Below are 17,649 nucleotides of genomic sequence, written 5' to 3'. Positions count from 1 at the left end.
AAATATCAAGTTTCATTCATTAATTCCATTACTTAATTTTTTTAATTCCATTATTCATATGTTCGTGGCAATAAATCGAGAAAAAAAAAGAAACTAGAAACTATTACATGAATTTTCTGTTTGTAAATAAAACTATGGAAAAATACATTGATATGTATAACCAATGAACGCTAGCGTCATACAGTGGATAAATGTTGAACTAAAGGCAATTAGGATAAAGATATTAGAGGAAAAAAAGAAAACTCGTTCTTGTGTAAAAAAAAAAAAAGCTTTGTCAATATCCTTTTAGGCGTCATCACTGACATCATTTCTGGTTCTTTTTTTCACTTTTGGTATATTCTGGTTTTCCCCCTTTGGTTGGATCGCCAAACGCGAGGAAATTAACAGCTATACAAACTGTCACATGCCAACCATGGATATACACTTTTCATTACGCCAACATACACGCCGTTTTGATTATGCGAGTGAAAAGTAAAACTAAAACTACCATAGCGACGTGCAACAGGTGAGTTTATGCATCTAATTTATTCATTTATTTCATAATAATAATGCATTTCAAAATTCTCATGGTTGATATAACGCAAGATTAATTTTTTCTCCCAAAAAAAAAAAAACAAATCTTGCGTTTTTAGAATACTTACAATTACAGTTGTGGCACGAAATATTCCGAATATGTTGTTTTAGTAAAATAATTCCAAACCGATGTGTCACAGGTTCTTCGGCCACCTTGACGAGTTTGGGGCAGGGGTATTTTTTTAACTGCTGTAAAATATACCTATTAATATAGGTATGTATAGTATATGTAAGGTATTAATTGATACCTAACGCGAAATGGCTCGAATTTCCCCCAACAAAATAAAGTGAAATATGTATTAAAGTAAAATAAAAATAATAATAAATTCAGAATGAAATTTTTTTTGATGATTATGGGAAGGGTTGTGGGGGGGGGGGGGGTCCTCTTCTCTGGAGAAGCCTGACCGCACTTTAAAACACCACCGACCATGAGAATGACAGGGATCAGGGTTGCTGCGAGATTTTTAAAATTCTAATGATATTTTCTGAGTTACCGCGAGTATTTGCAAGAAGAATTAAGGGGTTGGTCAGGGCCGCGTCATTTCAACTTTTTCTAGGGCGGGGGCAAAGAGCATGTACTTAATGTATATCTATATACATATATATATTGACAGCCGAATCCCGTTATTACGAACAAGAGACCGGAGAAATCGCTTCGTTATAAAGGAATTCCTTGTTTTCTGCATTGTTCCTATGTAAACTTATCTCGGGGATAAGAAAAGTGTTCGTTAAAACGAGATTTTCGCTATAACGGTATTCGTTAAAACGGAATTCGACTGTATATATACCATTTCTACTGCATTTTTCAAAGCCGGGGGGGGGGGGGTGCTTTTCTAAATGACGGGCTAGTGCATGATCTTGGCTTCTCATGCTGGCTATATATATATATTGTAATTTTAAGTTCAACAACATCCAATTTGTTCAAAAACCACTAAAATTTACTCATATTTTGTTCCACAAAATGTTTTAAAATAATTTTAATGAGAAATTTTCTTATTAAAACACGGTAACACCTCAGTGCTGAGACGCAAAAAAGTATCGAGATATTTGAACAATAAGTGTTTGAATAAATTCCTTATTCGACAAAAAAGATAGTTTCGAGAAAAGAGTATTTCCATGAAAAAATTATGATTTTTCCCCTCCGACTTCGAATTATTCAAAAGTTCGAATTAAACAAGAAATTTCAACATTAAATTAGATAGTAAACGCATTAAAAGTTCTTGAAAGTTCGAATCATCTAAGTTCTACTATATGTAAACATCAAATAGTAAAAATATTTCGCATTCCGAGAAAAGTGTACCCATCATCAAATATAACCATTGATCACTTGGTGCGTAAGTAATAATTAATAACGGTGTGCTTAATAATAATAGAATATTTAGATGCAAATAGTATTTAACACATTATTGCAGTTATAGAACTAATTTTGGCAGTTGTAAATATCACCATTATATACTTTCATTTTTAATACATATCTAGAATATTATTTCCTTGTCCAATTTCGTGAAAATTGTTAATTTGTTTAATCTAAATACATTATAGCTTTATTTTGTGGATTAAAGGGAGTTTTCTCCCTGATTATTGGAAGTGAAATATAATTTGATAATATAAAATACTAAACTCTTTGAAGACTTTACTTACTTTACATAATAATAAAAAATAATTAATTTTACGTTTTTGTAACAGTTTTTTTTGCTTCAAATCCAATCTAAACGAATAACTTACTTCATAAATTACATAAGTTTAGTCATAAATTATTATAATTGATAATGTTGTGTTTACATAAAAAAGCTATAATATATATACCCAAAAATTATTTTATATTTAAAAATATATTGTATCATTTTATATTTTTTATATCAAAAGTGTATTAATCATTGATTTATGTTCTTTTACGTCAAAAATATTTAAATTATTCGTCTACATTCTTTTATAATAAATATATATAAATTGTTAATTAATATTCTTTTGTAAAAACAGTATATAAATAATTTATTTATATTCTTTTATATATATCAAAAATGTAGAACCTCTTCAAACCTGAGCCAAAACTATTAAAAAGTATTTTTTTAAATTGATTTATGCTTATTGTATGTTAAAATGTAAAATTTTTCTGATCCGTATTATAACTGTCATATTGGAAATAAAAGCGTGTTAAGAACGTGAGATTCTTTGGGGATGACCAAAATAAAGCAGATGAAGTTTGATGAGATATCTCGCGATTGCTATTATAAGGGTTAAAAACTATTTAAAACCGTTAAAAATGAGGTGAACATCTGTGTACCTTTGGAGCGAAGAGGATAAATTATTCATTTTTCTTTTACATTGAAAATACATATACTGCATTTTTAATTAATATTCTTTTATATTTAAGAATTAATATTTGTAATTTTTCGTAAATTATTAATTTATATACTAGATCTTACATGCTGTAAAAATTTTCTTACACGACTTTCTTCAGTTAAAAAACTATAAAAAAAAATTGTATTTTTCAAGTAAGAATTTCGTGTATTTTTTCCACGTTAATCCTAAAATCTCTGGAAAAATTGCATCTATATTTACTGAAATCCTATAAACTTTCGCTGCTTCTATTAATTTACCGGATACCGGGAATGAAAGTTAAGGATTCCACGAATCATTCAACGACCTTCAGGTTATATGAAGACATAGGAAGTTCAAGTTATAATAATATAATGACTTATTCATCCCCATACTAGACAAGATGGAAGATGTATGAATAATAGTAACAATAATAAACGACAAACCACCAGACCATTTCATTGATTTGGCGATACTTTACTCATCGTAGGTTTAAAAAAATAAAGTAGTTGAAAGGGCAAGCAATGCGATTTGAAACAAGAGGTAAAACATGTTAGATTATGATACTTAGATACGCGTGATTGATAGTATTATCCGACATTTTAAGGGAGAAAAGAAGACAGGATTCACTTTTTTCATTGTTAGAATATCAAACCGTGGCAGTTTTGTTATAATAGGTGGTGACTAAGAAATAGCTTTCTAAAATATTTACATAGACGTGTGTGAGAATACCACACGAATTGAGTCGGTTACCTTTCAACAACAACGTTTCATCGCCATGCTTGGAGGCTTTTTTTGAATACAAAATACTTTATTTTGAAATCTCGGAAAAGTTCTCTATGTCGACGAAGTCATGCGCGGTATTATGATATTTTACTCGTCTCTATCCACTATTATTATGTGGAGTTATGATGGATTTTTTTTTCTTTTAAGGTGAAATAGACTGTTTACCTCATTTCGCCGTTTATAATATGTGGCTGGGAGGGTCAGAAATATTTTTATTTCGCATGGATTCTTTTTCGCAAAGATTTAGATTCAGGTTCTTTTAAATACGCTTGGCATTGAATTCATAGTTTCAATTACACCCAGTGAATGCTACGAACGTCAAAATATTATTTCTATAAAGTACCGATTCGGAATCACATAAGTTAATCTTGTTTATATGTTACCGGTAAAGTGAAGAAAGCAGTTATTCTACAGATCATCTAGGTATCAAATCAGTTAATCTGCAGATTAGCTAGGTAATGTGCACATTAACGGCTTTCGAGCTTTGGGGAGCTTCATAACTAAAATGACCTAACTCAGAGCGCTTAAGACAGAGTTATGTGTTAGAGCTCACTTTTTGAAACTTAAGTACGAGTGTTATAAATACCATGAGAGACAGACCATTGCACAAAATGTGTGCTACAAATCAAATATTTTCAACTAATTTCCATGCTTGGTCAGTTTTTCCTTGAAAAGGCAACACCTCAACACCTGTGCTATTCATTACCGGTTTACGGAAATTTCACCTCCGACATTTCGCTCCCGGAAATTTCACCCCTGACAATTCGCTAGCCCTGACGTGTCAGTGACCAAGTAAATGACTGTATGGGTGGCCAAGTGAGTGGGTTAGTGACCAAGTAAATGCGTGCGTGAGTGACTGTATGAATGACCAATTAAAGGGGTGAGTGACCGTATGAGTTAGTGAGGTCACTCATACGGTCACCAACTTGAACACAAAAAACAGTCCCTCACTTGGTTACTTACACGGTCACCAACTTAATCACTCACTTGGTAACTCAATACGGTCACTAATTTGATTATTCACTTGGTCACTCAAATGGTCATTCACTCACCCTTACAATCACTTAATCATACGGTCACTCACCCACTCATTTGGTCACACACTTCATCATCTTATGGTCATTCCTTCACCTATACAGTCACTCATTTGGCCACTCATTCGCTCATACAGTCACTCATTCATGCAGTAAATCTCACACTCACTTGGCCACTCATTCATGCAGTAAATCTCACACTCACTTGGCCACTCATACAGTCAGTCACTTACTCACTCTATCACTCACTCGGTCCAGGGACGAAATTTACGGATCACGTATTATCACCCGTTTAACGTTCAGTTTTTCAAGATCCCTAACAGCATAAATAGCAAATTGGACTTACACGCTATCAAGTCATCCCACTATAAAATCATTTTTATTCGGTCCCCAGGAATGGCATTGTACTGAGTTCTACGTACGTGTTATTATAATGAACAGTATTAATATAAAACATTTTATGAATTGATTTTGGAAAGTTCTCAATCTTTTTTCTATCCGCTTCGCCCTTTCCCTAATCAACGCTTATCCACGGCTCCCACCGTCGCTCCGTGGCGTTCCAGACAAAAGTTTTGGCGGCTCACCGGGACGCCGCGGTACACAGTTTGAGAGCCTCTGATTTAAGGGATGCTTCAGCCACTATGTTTTCATTTGTACTTCAAAGGATAACAATTTCAGAAAACAATGATATCTTTTCTATCGCGCACGAGCACGTCTCTCTGTATATAACTAAATTGCTCACTTATTGAGAATAATTTCTTTACAATGCATTCACATGATTCCGTTATTTGCCTCTCGCCATGTTTTGCTATTGAAGGTTTTTTTCTTCTTCCAACTATTATTGCTTTATGATAAAATCAGTCGATTGTCTGCATGTAAATTGTGAATATTTTTCCCCTCAATCGAAAATACAAGTGCAGAACAAAAACCTTTTTAACAGTCTTTTCAAGAAAGACCTAGAACACGAATCTCTTTAAATACTTCTCTTCTCATTTTTGAGTAGGAAAACAAAAAAAATGAAATGAAATATCACGGGTTCGTTCAAAATAAAAATGGCATTTATCGTCTTCCTCGTATTGCTACATGAGAGAGAAAAAAAAAGAAATAAGAGATAAACCAGGAAATGGCTCTTGAAAAACATGCCAAACAAAATAGACGCTCTCAAATATTTGTTCTTTTAAAGAACAGTTTCACGATTGTGATTCCAGAACAGCCTCTCTTAAAAAGAAGAAAGAGAGAGAGATTTGTTATATCTCTTTATGGTTATATATGCAGCCTCTCCATTTACGCAAAACACCCTTGAAAAGATACGCTGTCCGTTTTGGAAAATATTCTGTTCGTACTAAAAATTTTCACGTTCGTACTAAGATTTTTTTAGCACATACAGTCGGCCCCACTAAAACAGGTGAAATCCTCCGGCAGGGCCGTAACTAGGATTTTTGCCGCCCGTGACAAACATAATGCAGCCGCCCATGGCCCCACATCCTGAAGCAGGCCCCCCGACCAGACTTTCACGGGCCCCTTTATGATGAATTTATAGCGTGAAAAAACAAAAATTATGAAAAAATTATCCCAGGCCCCAGGGCTCGAGCCTTGTCAGCCTACCCCATGTGGGGGCCATGCACACGCCCGAGTTAAACATTACTTTGTGTGTCGCTCCTACATCCATAAAATTATATAATTTTGTAACGGTGCTCTTTGTTCCCACTATAAACTGTCACCCCCTAAATTTTGCCACCCCGAGCAGTTGCCTCCCCCCCCCTGGTTACAGCTCTGTCCTCCGGCACCAAAAGTTTCCCATAGAGACAATGATCCCACTTAATATGGTAGTTCCGACTTTTCCATGCTTAATCGATAAGGCTTCACACGTAAACTGTCAATACACATCAACCACTATGCACATAATATTTCTATAGAATGAAAATATTTAAAACTAATGGAAAATGTATTACACTAAGTTGTATATATAAGATTAAAAAGACAACAACATTTGAAGTAGGTACTGGCCTCCATGTATGCAAGTTGTCTTTGATACTGTACGTACATTTAATTATTTTATTTTTGTTCTCTGTTGACCCAATAGAGAGCGCTAACTTTCCTGCTGAAAAGTAAAAGTCTTGTGATCATTGAAGTTTAATTTTAATTGCATTTTTGACGTAATATTGATCCTTTATCAGTTTTCAATATACAAACTAATATAATGTACTAACTCGATAAATACTATTTACTGACGTTGTAAAATGACAATTGAATTGTTCCCTGTAGAATCGGATATCGCGTGCTGGAATCGTTGATATCCGATTAAGCAGGGCCTACTGTATAGGAGAAGAAAGGTTGATCAAACTGCTGGAATGGACTTGATGGCCTCACGGAGATAGTATCAAATGTTGTAATTATTGGTTAACGTAGGTCTGTGACGTCTTTGTGACGTAGGTCTGTTCCCTTTTCTGATCATGATTGCTATAATAGATGGAGATAATTTTTAAGATATAAGAGATTCTGTTGGAGAATAATTATGGAAAAAAATGGGAGATTAATGATTTATTAAAAAAACACTAGCCTTTCAATTGTTCTGGATTCCAATTTGTGGAAAAATGCAAAACATTTATAGATTTAATACGTGGTGGGTTTTCAATGCCGGAAACGTTAAGGAAAATTATTGAATTATTAAATTATCAAACGTTAAGGAACAGAATCGTTGAGAGGAGACCCGAAAGTTTAAGCTTTTTTTTTTTTTAATTTATCCAGTTATAAAGGTTTTTCTTTCAAAGCATTTTATTGTTAGAAGTAGGTGTGGGGAGGGGGGGGGGGCAACTTTTGGCATGCTCAGGGAAGCAACTTCAGCAAGTGTGGAAACTCCAAAAGTCATTGTTTTTTCAACTTTTCTTATCTCGCGGCACACTTGAAGTGTTACGGCTGAACTTTTGCGACACAATTGAATTGAGGTTTAAAAAAATACAGTTTTAATGATTTAAATTGTTAACCCGGCAAAACAATTTACAGCTAAATTGTAATAAAAAGACAATATTCTGAAACAAAATTATGTTATAAAATGATGTTTGGGCTCATTTAGAAATAATTTAGTCAATTTCTTTTAAAAACTGTCATGGCACACCTACGATCCTCTTACGGCACATCAGTGTGCCGTGGCACACCGGTTGAAAACGCCTGCCTCTAATGCGGAACAATTCGTACATTTTAAATCTTTTTTTTTTTGTAATACAAATATCACGTGAATGTCATGCAAAATGAAAACTGAACTAACGTATTTCCCTGAATACGTTCCAGTCTGAAAAAAAAAGTAGAAAACTGTTCAAACACCGCACTTGTCCTGGGGGGAAAAATTATATTTAACTAATGCGTATTTGTGATTATTTCTGAAAACAAAGTACAAAATGTTTGCTAAATACCTTGAATAAAGTCTGAACATTATTTAAAATGAAACTAAATTGGAATTTCAAAGTCATTCCATGATGTTTAGAATATTTATTTTTTATGTGTTTTTTGTAAAACAAAAAAAGCGCATGCGCTTCCGTAAGCACCGCAGGCCTGTAAAATTATGTTTTTAAAAACGTAAGTACTGCGGCGGATATTCCAATAAATATTCAATTGATTTAATTAATATAACTTCGGATAAATGTTAGAGACTGAAATATTTTTCGAAAGAGCGTAGGTGTTAACCTATGCTATGTTAAGATTTTTTGTTTGAAGGAAAAAGCTTTCCCGTTTTAGTCTTATTATGAAGAAAGATAATGTGTCTGTCCTAATTGTCCCGTAAGTAAAGTTGTCTACTTTGGTAACGACATTAGCAAGCAGTAAATGAACCGAATAATGAGGTTGTTGGACGTGCGGTTATTCACAACGTAGCATTATCACGATTGGTTCATTGGTGATTCTGTTGTAGGTTGGCTTTTAATGAAACCCTTTATGCTATACAAACTATGAACATCACCTCCATGAAATAGGATAATACTGTAGCATTTCTTTAATAGTAGGCTATGTTTTACGTGATATACAGAGTGATTCCAAATCCATGGACAAATTTTAAGAGGTGATGTAAGACATAAAACAAACAAGCATTTTTGATCATAGAATGTGCTGTCAAAGTAGCAATAGCAAAGGTGGTAGAGGGTGTTTTTAGACAGTGTTCAATAGCATTGCACCGTCAAACCGAAAGATACCCAGGCCACATCGCCATATGGCAATATCGGCTCATTGTCCACACGGACTGGATACCTCTGGCAACTTATTCATAAAAAAGGATACATTACAAAATATACATTACAATCATTACAGCATTTCACCAAAAACCATTACCTATTTCCGACGGATTTGATGCGATATGTGCTATCAACCATTCGAGGGTGCATATGCACCTTCGGACTGGATTGATGTTCGTTTTTTTATTGGTGTATGGACCATTTAAAGTTTATGCTGTTCCAAACAATGATCAAGGAATACAATGACTTGTTGTAGAATTTACGTTACACAGGTTGCACCATGAAAAGACCTACTACATTGAAATACCCTGCACCTCCGAATGATTGATTGCACTTATTGCAGCAAATTCATCATAAAAATATGATATTTGCTTTTGGTGAAGTGCTGTTGTGCACTCTCTAAAAACACCCTCTACTGCCTTTGCCATTGCGATTCGACCGCACTTTCTATGACCAAAAATGCTTGGTTAGAAGTCATATACCACGTCTTAAAGTTTGTTCCATGAAATTAGAATCACCCTGTATTCCTCCATAATCCTTTTTGCGAAAAAGGCTCTCCTTTTCTTTCTTTTTTTAACCTAACTACAGCGATGAAATACAAGTATTTGATTTTCACTTATTGCATGATCCCATTCGCTGGTTCGTGCTGACGTGTTCATTCTGTCCCGTTCAAACCTTGTAGATTCCGTTGTAAATTACAGAACTACTGAACGAGACAAATGGGAATATAGAATTGAAGATATTGGCTGTGAATATTTTTTCATAACATTGAACAGTTCGTAAGTCTTAATTACAGTTAAAAAAAAATTATGTACAGGTGAACTGGATAAATTCGAGTTTGTTGGAGGGGAAAAATCATGATTTTAATATGAAAAAATTCAGACATTTGGGGGAAAATCCTCACAAGCAGTCAGACGTTGCTTTTCTCGACCATTTGTTCAATCTTCGTTAGCCAGAGCTATTGTTATGTCTCTGAATAGGAAGACTAACAGATAAGAACTAGAAAAGGTTTTCGGAAGAAGTTAGTTTTTTGCTTTGTGTCCAATTCAAATTTGTCGCATTATATCGATTTAAAAAAAAATAATCTTCTCATAGTGGTGTTATAGATGACTGCATATAACAAAGGAATAAACTTCAATCTTTCTCATCCCCTTCTGAATCTATCCGCAAAAGTGTGACGTGGACGCAAAGCAAACAATTTGACAGATTATCAGACACCAGCATCAAGTAGCATTTAAAAGTGGCTTTTTCAGATAGGAAAAATCGGATTTCCCAACTGCAGTTCTTGAAATTTAATTCTTTACAGAACAGCCAATGCGATGTTTTCATGATTTTTGAAATTTCGGAAAATGAAGCAGTAACAGCGTTGGATTTTGCCTAGCACAGTTCGAGCCAAAAAATGTCCCAGAGCAAGTTCAAAAGAAAATCTCGCAAGTTTAGAGGAAGAAAATAAAAATTATTAAATTTGTATAGATGATAACCACAGTCACCACAAGTTGCAACGTCTGCAGAAGTAATTGAAGGACGAAACTTTTCGATATTTCGTGGAAAGGCAAGATAATATGCCGTGTGATGTTATCCAAATTTTACAGAAACTCTTGACTGTTGTAGTTTAACTTTAGCAAGAGGAAAAAATCAATCATCTATGATGGATTTTTTGATAAAGAAAACCCAGGTTATGATCTGGATTCAGACATGACCAGGTCATGTCTGAATGTGTCTCTCTTCACATTTTGTACATCAATCAAAATGTGAAGAGATTTCATTTTTTCTTTCTATTTCTTGTTTTTTTCCCCTGCAAACAATATCCCGTATACACGTAAATATTTAATCGAATAACAAATAATTGCATTTTATTAAATCTGTGTGTGTACCGTAATGCTCGTTAATAAATTAAAAATTACATAAAAAGCTATAGTCGGTGTAGAACTATGTCTTATAATTCTTATAGACATTTCCCGCTTATAACGTTTTTAGTTACGATTTCTTTAGAAACGTTTGATCATTTTTGTTGCACCACGGTCATTTTCTGCACACGAGGGCTAATTAGACCGGGACCTACAATTTATTGCCGATTCCGAACGGAAGGCTTGTTTTTTATACTCATCGAGAGGTCGGTGCGCTAATCTCTCGATGGGGGAACTCCCTGCGGTAGCAATTTTTTCTGCGGTCATGTCGCCGTTTCTGTGGTACCCCTGTGTCAGGCAAGTTTTTTTCTGGCAAGGACGAGCCGGGTATCGAACTCGCGACACCTCTAAACATGCTTTGGTAATTTAGGCGAGTATCTTATCGACCTGGGCTACCGCGCCCCTTTAAAAACGTTATAAGCGGGATCGACTGTAATAGTCATTTTGCGGAACAAGTAAAGATTAATTGAACAATTCGAATTTCGAATAATTCAAACTTTTTTCGCTGTCCCTTCGAGCTTCGAATCAATCCACTAATAAGAAAATATAAATCAAATTCATTTTTCACGTGTATTTCTTTGTTTTCTGTAAATTTTTATTCTTTCCCGTTAATACACACAACTCAGCACAATTGAAATTTAGCTAATAGTAAAAAAAAAAATTAAACAGATTTTCGAAAACAAGTTTTTTGCCGATGGGCGAGCAATTGCTCACATCAAATGCTCAACGATACCAGACAGGGAAAAATAAATTAGAGGAATTATTTTCTTTTACCAGTGAAAGAACATTATTTTCAATACCCACTTGAAACCGGTTCGGTCAGTCAAGTTGGTGACAAGCTCAAATAATAGCGTACGTGACAACAAACACGCCGAGGAATGTTCGAGAAATATTCGAACGTAAGAAAATCACGAGAAACGTCTTCTTTTCTGCTAATACTGTATTACCATAATTTTTGTTGTTGTAGGGAACAAAGATAATTGGATAATTACATACTTTATTACTTTGGTCACATTTCGGTGATTTTTCATTGAACTTTACGTTAGTTTCAATCACTTGTCCACCAATTTGATACAAAACAAATAATGGTGAACGCACAGAGCAAAATATCCCGTATATTTCATTATTATTCAAGAATACTCGTAAAATACTTTTATTTGACGTAATAACTCTTTTTGTTTATTGAAAACTTATTTTTTTTTACAAGGATAATTCTATAGGTCAGCGTTTCTCAACCTTTCTGAACTCAACGACCAGTAAAATGTATGCAACAATTCCACGTACCACCAACTTAAGTCATGAGTGGTCTAATCATGTGTCCCGTTTGAGACATCCGTTTTTTCCGTCTCCGCAATTGTTCGTTTTTTTTCTCAGCGAAGCGTATTTGAATTTGTAATTTTTACTAAAGTCGTGAATAAAGATGATAAGCTATCGAAACTTCTTATGAGGAGCTAGGATTTTTATGAAATAAAACCCAAAAATACGTCGGAATGGATATGACAGAATGCTCCATAAAAAATGCATTTATGCCCTAAAAACTTAAAATCACCTAGATTACCTAGATCAGGGGTTCTTGACGTTTTTCATCCGTGAGCCAAAATCAACAAAAAAATCAGCTTCGTGGCCCACGGGACTGTTTGTTTTTCTAAATTAGTGACACCAGTGATGCAATAAGTGGATTTATGTATAACAACTTATCATTTTATTGGATCATAGTGGGTTTATATATCTCGAAGCCTCTGTGAATCAATTGTGGGACCCCCAAAGCTCAAGATTCCCTGGATCTAAATGGATGTGTATGACCCATCTCGGAAGGTCATGTGACTCAAGTCTGGACCCATAGGTTAATAGACAGAAGCCTTGAAGCCCCGATTTATAGGAAACGATCCCTATCAGACATTATCGCACCATTTGACGTCACAAGTACAAATCACATTTCCATGTACAACAGAACCTCCGAATAGCAAAGAATTCCCTTGGGACCCAAAAAAGTGTCCGCTAACGGTGAGTGACCGTTAATACATAGGAAAATACATTGAAGACCGTTGACGTAATCTCTATCTCTTTTATCAATTCGAAGATTATTTCTATCAATTCTAGAATTAATCGTTTTTGAAATGTCTTTAATCATTTTCTGAAAATGATCTGCGGGCCACGACAAAAAAGCTCTAAGGGAAGAATGTGGCTCATGGACCATGCATTAAAGAACTTTGCTACCCTTTTCGTATTTCACAACAAACCGTAGGACTTTGATAGCAATTACAATGAGAAATAACTTCAGTTTCAATGAAATCATATCATTTTATTTTATGCATCTCCGGCGAGCGTTAATTAAACCAGTTTATACAGGGTGTCTTGTAAGTCCAAATTCGACTTTTATCTCGCCAACTGTCCCGTCCATCGTAGAGGTATGGTTCCAGTTTAAAAAAATGCTCAAAATGTGTTCAAAAATCACTCCGCACAGTTTTGAAAGTGAAAATACAAGGTGTCACAAAATAAAAAAAATCTAAATTTTCATATGATCACTATGTCATAAAGAACCCAATTACAAAGGTGTTGCCTTATCTCTTCTGGAGCCAAAATATATATATAATGTTTCTAAGCGCAACATTATTCACCGAGATATTTGAGTTCAAAATCAGAGAAAAGTTGGCTAAGAACAGCATAAATGAGGGAAAGGAGCGTTGTCCGTTAGTTTACGCTGTTTTTTCCCAACTTTTTGGATTCAAATATCTCTATGAATATTACACTTAAGAACGTGATTTTTCTTCGTTAGCCTAAGAAGAGACAGGACAACAACTTTCTGATTGCTTTTAAAATAGAGTGTCCATATAAAAATTTAATTTTTTTTTGTGACACACTGTATTTTCACTCTCAAAAATGGTGCAATGTGATTTTTGAATGCTTTTTTGAGTATTTTTTAAAATTTGAACAATTCCTCTCCTATGAACGGTTGATGTGATAAAGGCCGAATTAGAACTTACAAGTCATCCTGCATACAGGGCCGTCCAAACCAGTGTTTCTCAACCACCAGGCCCTGACATCAGCCAAGCCAGGCCGCGAGTGATATTCTCCGGTTTTTTTTTCTGTTTATACCTCCATCAGTCATGTGTATGACCCGGTTTTTCACTCACAAGAGAAAATCAAAATCCGTGGGCTTCCAAATGTTGATAACCACTAGTCTAAAGAATGTCACGGTCCCCCCGGACAAAAATCTTCCGGTACATTAAGCAGATTTGTAACCTTCCTCGGCTACGGAATCTCGTATTTTAAATGTGCATAGTTTTGAATTAAAAAATTTGAACTCAGCTCTGGGGTCAGTAAACCCACCACCTCAAAACCCGGCACCAACTGGCACAGTGACTAGAAGACACTAGCCCGTGTTACCATTGCCACGACGATGTTAAGAGTAAGTGGCTGAGCAACTCACTTCCAATGATGCGAGAGATATTCGAGAACACAAAAGGTTCTCGACTCAACCAGCCAGGAGGTGAAGATACTCGGTACCTCGCTGATCCTCAGAGCTGAGCCCCATCTAACAGGGAGGAAGACAATCGAACCACAAAAACGTCAACCGAAAAAACATTGGGAAATCCTCCCAAAGCTACCTAACCATGTCAATCCCAAGCCCAAGAAACTGCTATACTTACTTCAGTCTATGTTAGACCTCAAAGAGAGGCCTTTCCTTGGAAACCAGACGCGAACGCGTCTTACCGGAGTGAAATCTGCTATTCGAATGGTCTTCAATAGACGTTTCAATACTACCGAAGCGCATTGTAAGATCTCACTCAAGATTGAGAATGAGATATCCATTTGTTGAATAGCATTGTTGCTGCCAGCCGGTAGATGAGTTATTGGCATTTGAACCCCGAGCTTTATCTTTTCGTGGGGATGAGTTATCTATTCACTGCGATGAGCTAATTCAGGGATTCCTAACTTTTTTTAGTCACGTTCCAAAATGAACAACATCAGCCTTGCGACCCATGGGACTGTTTTGTTCTACGAAATTAATGAAACCAGTTACGCAGTGCATTTATAATAGACTGTAAATGGCTCTGTACGACTCATCTAGGAATCCTCTGTGAATCAAGTTTGGGCCATGATCAATAGCTCAAGAATCCCCTGTCTGTTAGTGGATTTGTACGACCCATCTCACAAATTCTTGTACACAGGGCCGTGAGGTCTGCGCATCATAGATACCCCCGGGCCAAGTGATTTTTCTGAGGACCTACCAGGCAAATTGACATGATAACTCTCTAACATTTCAACCAGATATCAGTTCTGTGAAGCCTACCTATTCTATAGAGACACCCTGAGCCATCCACGGGTGGGCCCCTTGCATTAAGACGGCACTGCCTATGAATCAAGTTTGGGTCATAATCCGTAGCTCCTCAATTCCTGGCTATAAGGGAATCTGTACGTCTGACGCTCTATAGGCTCTATAGTATAGAGCGTCGGATGTGCAATGTCGGCACGACAATGTGTGCAAAGACTAAACATGCTATAGAGTCTATAGCATAGAGCTGACTCCAGTCTTTATTCCTTTTTCGTTGAATTCCACGTTTCAGCTCCATAAGTAATTAACGGGAGAATATGACTATTGAAAAAGACGATCTTTTCTTCATTTCAATTTTTGAATCTCAGGGAGCTTTTAATTTTATTAATGCTGCTCTTTTTCTTCGCCTAACTTCAAAAGTGTAATGTAATTATTCATTTGAATAGCTTGAGCAAGAAATATACGATTCCACTTTAAATTCCATAGTATAATTATTCCACTGCAGAATTCGTTTTTCCTCCATTTGGCTTTATCAGGATGCATTTCTAATGTGATCAAGTCCGATCTGGTTCGATTAATCGGGTCAGTTAATCGATAAATTGTTAATCACAGTTAAAGATTTCAGTTGAAAATCGACTCGCGATTAATCCGATTAAAGTTCTATTGAAATTTGAGTGAAAAGTTAGTAATTTTATTTATTTAACGGAACTGATTAAATGTCCTAAATTATTGTTACAACATTTTCGATAAGTGGTCATATTTAAAACATATTAATCAATATTTTGATAAATTTTTTCGGCATTGGGAAATACAAGCCCATTCAACGAAAAATTGTGATAATTTCACTTTCTAATGGAGTTTGATGGGAGTTTTAGAAAAAGCAAGACCAAAATTTATTGACTCCACTATGAACGCTGGTTGTTCGTATTCTAAGAAGTATCAGTTCCTCTCCCCCCACAAGCAGCATTTAGGAAGAGTTTGAAGAAAAACGAGTAACAGTATGATCAAAAGTAGTTTCGAAATCACACAGTGACTAACCTAAAATAATCGATTAAAAAATACACCACAAGATCCAAATGAAGAAATTCCAGGTTCTAGTAAAATATGTTCAGCACACGAGTATTAAATTGCTTCAAGTGGCAGCCTTAATTCCTTAGTCTATTCTTATACCTGTTCACATTTAGTGAATAGGTGCGTGAAATGAATAGATTACATTTTTTATAGCATCAATTAATATTATATAGTTACGAAAAATATATTCGATTAAAATTCGATTAATTGACCGATTAAAATTCGATTAATTGACCGATTAAAATTCGATTAATTGACCGATTAAAATTCGATTAATTGACCGATTAAAATTCGATTAATTGACCGATTAAAATTCCATTAATTGACCGATTAAAATTCGATTAATTGACCGATTAAAATTCGATTAATTGACCGATTAAAATTCGATTAATGTATTCGCAGCCCTATATATATAATTTCTAGTCTTTCAAATTTTGTAAATCAATTTGTATTTCCATTCCTCAATGAAATGTGTTTGCTCTGAGTATGACGTTGTAATTTTTATTTGAACACGCGGTTATTGATAATAATATGCTACAATAATTGAACAATGTTTCATTCAGTTATAATTAAATTATGAAATCTGCCTGCAAACCACCTGTGCCATCGTCATGGACCACTTCTGGTCCACGGGGCCATTGGTTGAGAAACACTACTTCACCACACACCAACTCCGGCTATATCGCTACATTGCAATTTACTGCCGTTAACGAGTTTGGTTGGAAATGAAGGCGCCATTTACCGGCGGTTGCCTCAACCTAGTTATAGGTAAAATATCTTGTTATCTATATTCTTCCCTCGGTTCGAACCTGGAACCTGACGGCAACTCTCACGGTGGTAGACGCAGCCCACCACGCCACTCGGGCGCTGTTGAAAAACACTGTTAGGCAGGGTTCTACCTAGGGCAAGAGAACCTAAAGTGGGAGGGGGGGTTAATCTATGGGTCGCGTCTTAAACTTGTGCCCCACGGGCTTTCCAAATGGGTCGTACAGATCCACATACAGCCAGGGATTCTTGATCCATAAATCATGACCCAAATTTGATTCGCCGGGGCTTCCTAAATGGGTCATTCAACTGCACTAACAACCAGAGTTTCTTGAGATGCGACGGGTTACGACCCAAACTGGATTCGCAAAGGCATTCGAGAAGAGTCGTACAAATTTTCTCACAATTCTGTTATAAATGCACTCATTGCGTCAGTGGTTTCATTAATTTCGAAAAACAAACAGTCCCATGGGTCGCAAAGCTGATCTTGTCTTGTCGCTAACTTTGGGTCGCTGTTGAAAAGGGTTGAGAACTCCTGACACTACATACTCTAGGGCAATGGTTCTCAACCTTCGGAAGCCCGTGGCCCTGTTTATTTCTTTTTTGTGAGTGAAAGGCCCAGTCATCCCCACGACTGATGAGCAACAACTAGGGCAAAATGAAACAGTGAATCATACACGGCGCAGTTTGACTGATGT

At 35.6% G+C, this 17,649-nt stretch overlaps 1 protein-coding gene across 1 annotated transcript in view; it reads left to right on the top strand.

Annotated features, from left to right (window-relative positions):
- Positions 1 to 201: 201 nt before the first annotated feature.
- Positions 202 to 17,649, top strand: part of LOC149076023 (uncharacterized) — a 50,191-nt gene continuing 32,743 nt past the window's right edge. The window contains exon 1 of the mRNA XM_089243545.1: positions 202 to 505. The gene's annotated coding sequence lies outside the window, so the exon portion shown is untranslated. The remainder of the gene's footprint in view (positions 506 to 17,649) is intronic.

The sequence above is a fragment of the Pholcus phalangioides genome, unplaced genomic scaffold (assembly GCF_987345545.1).
Source record: "Pholcus phalangioides strain wild (caught in Gottingen) unplaced genomic scaffold, Ppha-v1.0 ptg000015l_1, whole genome shotgun sequence".
In the NCBI taxonomy this organism is placed as follows: Eukaryota; Metazoa; Arthropoda; class Arachnida; order Araneae; family Pholcidae; genus Pholcus; species Pholcus phalangioides.
Note: the sequence above shows the minus strand (reverse complement) of the source record. Positions and strands in the feature narration are given on the sequence as shown.